This window comes from Labrus bergylta, chromosome 15 (genome assembly GCF_963930695.1).
Source record: "Labrus bergylta chromosome 15, fLabBer1.1, whole genome shotgun sequence".
Taxonomy (NCBI): domain Eukaryota; kingdom Metazoa; phylum Chordata; class Actinopteri; order Labriformes; family Labridae; genus Labrus; species Labrus bergylta.
The window spans coordinates 9,043,780-9,049,779 of record NC_089209.1 but is presented as its reverse complement, the minus strand read 5'-3'; the positions used below and the strand labels follow the sequence as shown (position 1 = coordinate 9,049,779).

The window sequence follows — 6,000 nt, the reverse complement described above, 5'->3', positions numbered from 1 at the left end:
CCTTTTGTCCTTCGTCCATGGCAGCTTTTTAAGTTGTTGGATATTTCTTATGTCAGTAAGATAGATAATACTAATACTGTCTTTTTCCTAGTCCTTGACAGTGTTTTTTTTTTTTGCAACTTTATCACACTTAATATTCAATAGAATACCTTGAATTTCTGAGGGTGAGAATAACAATGCATTTATTTAAACTCTCCTTTATAGCGAAGAGGCTTTGCTGCTGTACGTTGGTGAGTTTATAAAGATCTGACCCCTCCATTAAAGGGCTTTTTCTCCCATAATGCCACTCAATTTATTTTAATTAAGCACCTTTCAAAAATAATAAATCATTTAGTTTCATAAAGTCACAAAATACTCAGTGTGAAAGTTTTGCTCTGTTAAAACAAAACTCAGTCAGATAAAAAATAAAGGGGCAGTAGGTGGCTGTTCATAGTAAATCGAACATAAATGCAATCTTTTCCCCTGTGTGTGTGTGTGTGTGTGTGTGTGTGTGTGTGTGTGTGTGTGTGTGTGTGTGTGTGTGTGTGTGTGTGTGTGTGTGTGTGTGAGTGAGTGCTAGAGAAAGAGAAAATGTTTTTCTTTGTTCATAACCTTCACTTTGGACTAAGTCAAATTGAATTCTCTGAATCACATCACAGCCAATAAAAGCTAATGCCACATGATTTCTGTTTAAATAGGGCACTCATTAGCTCATGTCTATTGTAGCTTATAGGACACCAGAGGCGATTGGTGCCCCTCCTGTCACTCCAACATATTTGAATTGAATAGTGATTGATAGAACGAGGAGGATGGGAGAGGGAGAGGGGGGGAGAGAGAGAGAGAGAGAGAGAGAGCGATGGTTGAGCTTATCCGGAGGAAGAAGCAACTAGCAAAGAAGCCTCAGCAGTTGCCCAAGCGGCTTCACTTCAAACAGCCAGCAGGCTACACTCCTAAAGATTTACATTTGACATCATCGTTTTTGAAACACATTATTAGAGCCTTGTGACGCGGCTGGGATTTTCTTGAATGTAACTTAACGGCACCATCAGTTGTTGGACCGGCGTTTTTTCTTTTTTTTTTTTTTTTTCCTGCGCCTCCTTGCAGCGGATTTACAAAAGCGTCTTCGGAGCCTGCGATGATATTCAGCACTCTGGACAGAGACTAAGCGTTTCAGGACCCTGGACAGAGACAATTTCAGCACCTTGGACAGCGGGAAAGCGTCTCAACACCGTGGACAGAGCCTGAACGTGCACTGGAGGTAAGCCAGCGGAGTTTAACAGCAGCTTATTTTTTGCTTATGTTAAATGAAATGATCACTCTCTCCTGCAATTTGTTGAACGTACGACTTGTATCCAAGAGACAGGGCGAATATAAGAACAAGACACTGGAAACAACAATTCGGGGTGAATTTCGATTAGTTTTCGGAGGAGTTATTTGCGTTCAGGTGGATTCATTACCTTCAATGCTTCTACTTTCCCCGATCAAGTTCGCGACCGGGTTTTGGTTCTTTGCAGCCTACAGTTCATTCTTTAAGTCAAATTTAGCAAAGGAGGCTTAAGTAATGGACAAACGATGTAATTGGTTGTTTTAATAGCCCAAATGTTTGTTTGTGATGTGCTTTCGTGGTCTGTCAGTTTAATTTAAGGCAGCTGTTTATTTTTGAAGAGTCAGCGCGTGTCCGGGCAGCAGCGGCTCGTGCCTCCGGTCCGCGCGGAAAATCAGCCCATCCGTGATATGAGGCCCCACCACCATCACCACTATCCAATACACACACACACTAACACACACACACACACACACACACTGACGCCCACACCACCCCCATGGCATGCAGCCAGCAGTCACTAAAATAAAATATAACCCTCGCGACCCCCGCGTGCTTCCCACAGCACCATTTTTACGGACTGACTATCTGATAATGAGCACGAGACGGCCGCTCCTCCCAATGTAACCTATAGGCCTACAGTTACGTTATGTAACCTAACAGTTTTTTTGCTATTAGAAACGAGATTTACTATGAGTAGGCAAGACGGGGCCTCAGTTTTTTATTGCTCAATGGCACTTAAACAGAAAACATGGCTGCTCCCTGAACCCTCTTAATGGGTTTTTGTGGCACGTGCCACATGTGTTTGACCAAAGTTGAGTGAGCCTTGTAGTTAAAACCATAATGTGTGACAGTGTTGGTTTGATGCATATCTACAGGTGTTTGTTAAGATACTTTATCGACCAAATATGAATATCTTAGCATCCATCTCTCTTTATTTCCAGCTCATCAGTTGTGTCTGTTTTCTGCTTAAATCGCTGACTGGGACTGAAGAGTTACATGTATTTAGAATTTTTGAAAAGATATCTTGTATTTTGCCACTATTTTCCAATGCTAACAGATTAATCAAGAAACTAATCAGCATGCTAATTGCTAATGGGAATAATCATTGAGTGGAGCCAAAGTCATAACCCTAATGTCTCAAGTGTTGGTAAATACTGTCACATTTCAAGGACTCATTTATTTTTACATCCTTGTAATCCGGGCTGAACATTCGCTGGTGCTGGGATTAAACGTGTGACCTTTTGGCTAGCAGAGGGGGGGAAACTTGAAATTGATGTGGCCACCCAGCCTCTGTGTTCCCGCTCGCTCAGCCCCATGAATCACTTGATCTGTCTGCTGAGGCTCTTTTGCACGGAGGAATTAACTCTCAGAATGTAAAGGAAGAAAAATGCTCGTGTCAGACTTGCTATGAATAAGAGGTGACCCTCGTGCTTATTTGCCTCTGGCGCTCTAACAAACTCTAATATCCCTGAACACACAGATTCACACACACATCCTGACTGTGCAAATTCTCAGTGATTCAGGATTTTTCCATTTTTCTTAAAAGGTGTTCATTAGGATTTTGATTACAATGAATGTGTGATAACTCTCGCCTCTGTGTTAAGTGTGTCTGATATGTCGGCTCCTGACTGAGAGTGACAAGAATTAATCAAGGAGGAAGCCAGAAATGTGAATCACAGCAGTGGGACTAGCACAGGGCTTCACTCCAGTGTCCTTAAAAGAAAGGGAACACATTTTCATAAGCCTTTTTACCTCTGGGTTATTAGGCTCTGGACACTACAGTAAAGAAATTGTGGCTCTATATCATGGGGATGATGAAATAAATGCAAATTAATCTTTCATGGTCAATTTATTATCCAATAAACACACTGAGGATTTGAATCTGAATAGTAGCCCTGCAGAGGGCAGGCCACACAATTGCCAGTTACCTCTCTCTCTCTAAACGGCCTTTGTCTTGTTAGAAATGAAATCCCAGGGTGTGGAGAGGCTGCAAGACACTGAATTCAGTGCTTTTATTTTGAGGAAGCACTCGTACCACAAAAGCAAAGCCGGTTTAACAGTGGCTTTCCTCCCTTGGGGGTTATGGCTTAACTGGTCCCTCTGTCTCAAACTGAGCCTCATTGAGAAACACGGCACAGCATCGCGTACAACCTTGGGGTCAGCAGTTACAAGCCCTCATTGGCATCCAGGACAAAGCAGCTAGATGGACTCTGCTGTGGAATTTTTTTTGCATCAAACTGACTGCAAACTGGGCTTTTTTTTTTCCACGAGTGTGCACTTCACATGCTCACTGCATCAGTAGCTTGTGTGTCTGCGTGCCCGGAATTCCATTTATGGGTCTCTTAAAATTCAGAAACCCCTGCTAGAAATGCAATTAGATTCAATATTGCTCTAACAATATGACGGTCCGGTTTGAATGCCAGAAAGAACGCCCACTTGCCCTCCACGCTCAACCACCCCCCCCCTTTCCTTTTTCCAAATCAGCTTCTGAAAGCCCCGTCCCTTCCCCCCAGCCGCAGAGTGAATTGTGGTCAATTTGAATGATCAACTGAAGACAATCTGGGAGCCAATGGATGTCACAGGGAATATCAGGCTGTAATGAGCTGCACCAATAAAACATCGACTATATGTGCGGGATAGTCGATTTGATTTTCACTTCTGTTTGCTTCTATCGTTCCCTGTGGCACCCAGAAACCAGAGAAATTAAAGTGTTCTGTCTTTGCTTTGCTAGGCTCCACTCTGGGAAAGGTTGTACCCTGCTACGCTAAGCTAAACGCTTCTGTTCAGCTCCGTGCTGTGCTTGGCTCTGTGTCATTAGCTGCTGTTGCATCCGATGCAGTATAAGCACTGAGCTCATCTCATCGGTTCTCAGCCACTGGTTTTCCACTTCAGAATGCTTCCGAAGGGGCTATAATCTCGCTGACATAATGGCATCCACTCGGATCAATAGCCAAATGGCAGAGCAGATCAATAGCTACCATACTGTAAAATAACGTGGCCTGAGAGAGGCAGGAGTGGAGAGATTGCAGCAATTGCATGTGTGACTCTGGAAACTCTTTGAAAATATACTCCTTAATTATGGATCAAAAATGCCAACCTTGTTAACGGGCTATGTATTATAGATTGCTGCATGATCTATGCTAATGTAAGCACAGCAGTGGGAAAGAAAAAAACTGGCAACACTTTGCCTGCTGGCTTGCTTGCGCTCTATAATCTCTGCACATAGAAATGCACACTCACACAGGGTAGATGCAGAGTAAAAGTATTGATGATAAAAGGTGTAAAAGTTCATTTAAAGCTCCTGTGAGGAACTTCTGCTTTGAATTGATTATTGCTGCCCCCTGCGAACATCGACGTATGTCTCATCATGTCCTTGCTAATCTCGTTCAATTCATGCATAGGTAATGTTGTTTGAGGAAAAAATGTCACCCTGCTTCTTTGCAACGGTTAATTGTATCACTCACTGAGAATATTTGCTGTTGAAACTGTAAAAACTCAGTTTCTAAAGAATGCTGTCCACAGCCTTATCATGACAACTCCCCAGCTGAAGCAGTTACAGGAATTGAAAATAACTGATAAGAAATTATCAATCTTGTCGCTGATGGTCTGGTTTTGCTTCTGTAGGTCATCAAGAGGCATCCAAATTAATATCAGTCTGTTTTAAAACCAGCCAAACACTTTTCACAGGAGCTTTAAATATAGAAAAACGTAATTTGTCAAAGAAAGTTTTCACTCTTTGAACGTGAGAATGACATTTGCAAACATTTTAAAGCCTAAAATCCTTGTCGCCTTCTCCTTGATACATAAACCAGAGTTGTTGTTTTGTTTTTTTTCACAATGTAAGGAAGAAAGAACATCCACATACCACATCTAACCTATTTAATAACCAGTCTGTTTGCTTCCCCTTAGGAGCTAGAAAATTCATTAGTCAACCTTTTATCCAGGCCGAGCCAAGAGAAGTCTGAGATAAAACGTTCATTCTCAATTTAGGAAGGCAGCAAAGGAAACTTTTCTGCAGTGTTATCGGGTAGAAAACAGCCAGAGTTTTTCACTTTCTACATTAAAGGCCCCTGAAATTATCCACCTATTTGAAATGTTTTTCTCTGCAGCTTCCTCAGAGATGATATTATGCACCGAAAAACAGCATCATGGTTTTGGCAGAAGAAAAAAAAACAAATTGAAGAGGTAACTAGGTAAGGGTCACAGCTAGAGCTCGGTGACTGCTGCTATTTCCAACAGAGAAGCAAATTACCCAGAATGGAAAATAAGAAGTTTATCTTTCTGTCGGTACAACACGGAGAGAGCCGATGCGTGATTAGATCCAGCTTTAATAGAATCACTGCCACCCTCAATGGCAGTTTCCCTGTCGGAGGGCAATTTGGCAAACTGCTCAGCATCTCATAAAGCAGAGATGCAATAGCATCACTGGACATTGATAAATCAAAGGCTTCAAAAGCAAGAGAGTTGCTGGAGGAGAAAACAAAATTGCAGATGAGAATTCTGACCAATCACTGCCGGCGCTGATTAAGACGAGTAGGTGTTACGGTGTCGTAAAATTCTTCTGCGCGGCGGTTCAAGATTTTCCCTTATCATTGTTTTGACCGAAGCTATTTTTTAGCCCTTGGCTTTGCTAATTTGCATCTATGGAGGACTGTTGACAAGAAAGAAAAGAAAGAAGGGTTGTAGCAGGAGCA

At 42.2% G+C, this 6,000-nt stretch overlaps 1 protein-coding gene across 1 annotated transcript in view; it reads left to right on the top strand.

The window, feature by feature from the left end:
• Positions 1 to 826: 826 nt before the first annotated feature.
• tmem121ab (transmembrane protein 121Ab) overlaps positions 827 to 6,000 on the top strand; it is a 47,943-nt gene continuing 42,769 nt past the window's right edge. The window contains exon 1 of the mRNA XM_020628369.3: positions 827 to 1,237. The gene's annotated coding sequence lies outside the window, so the exon portion shown is untranslated. The remainder of the gene's footprint in view (positions 1,238 to 6,000) is intronic.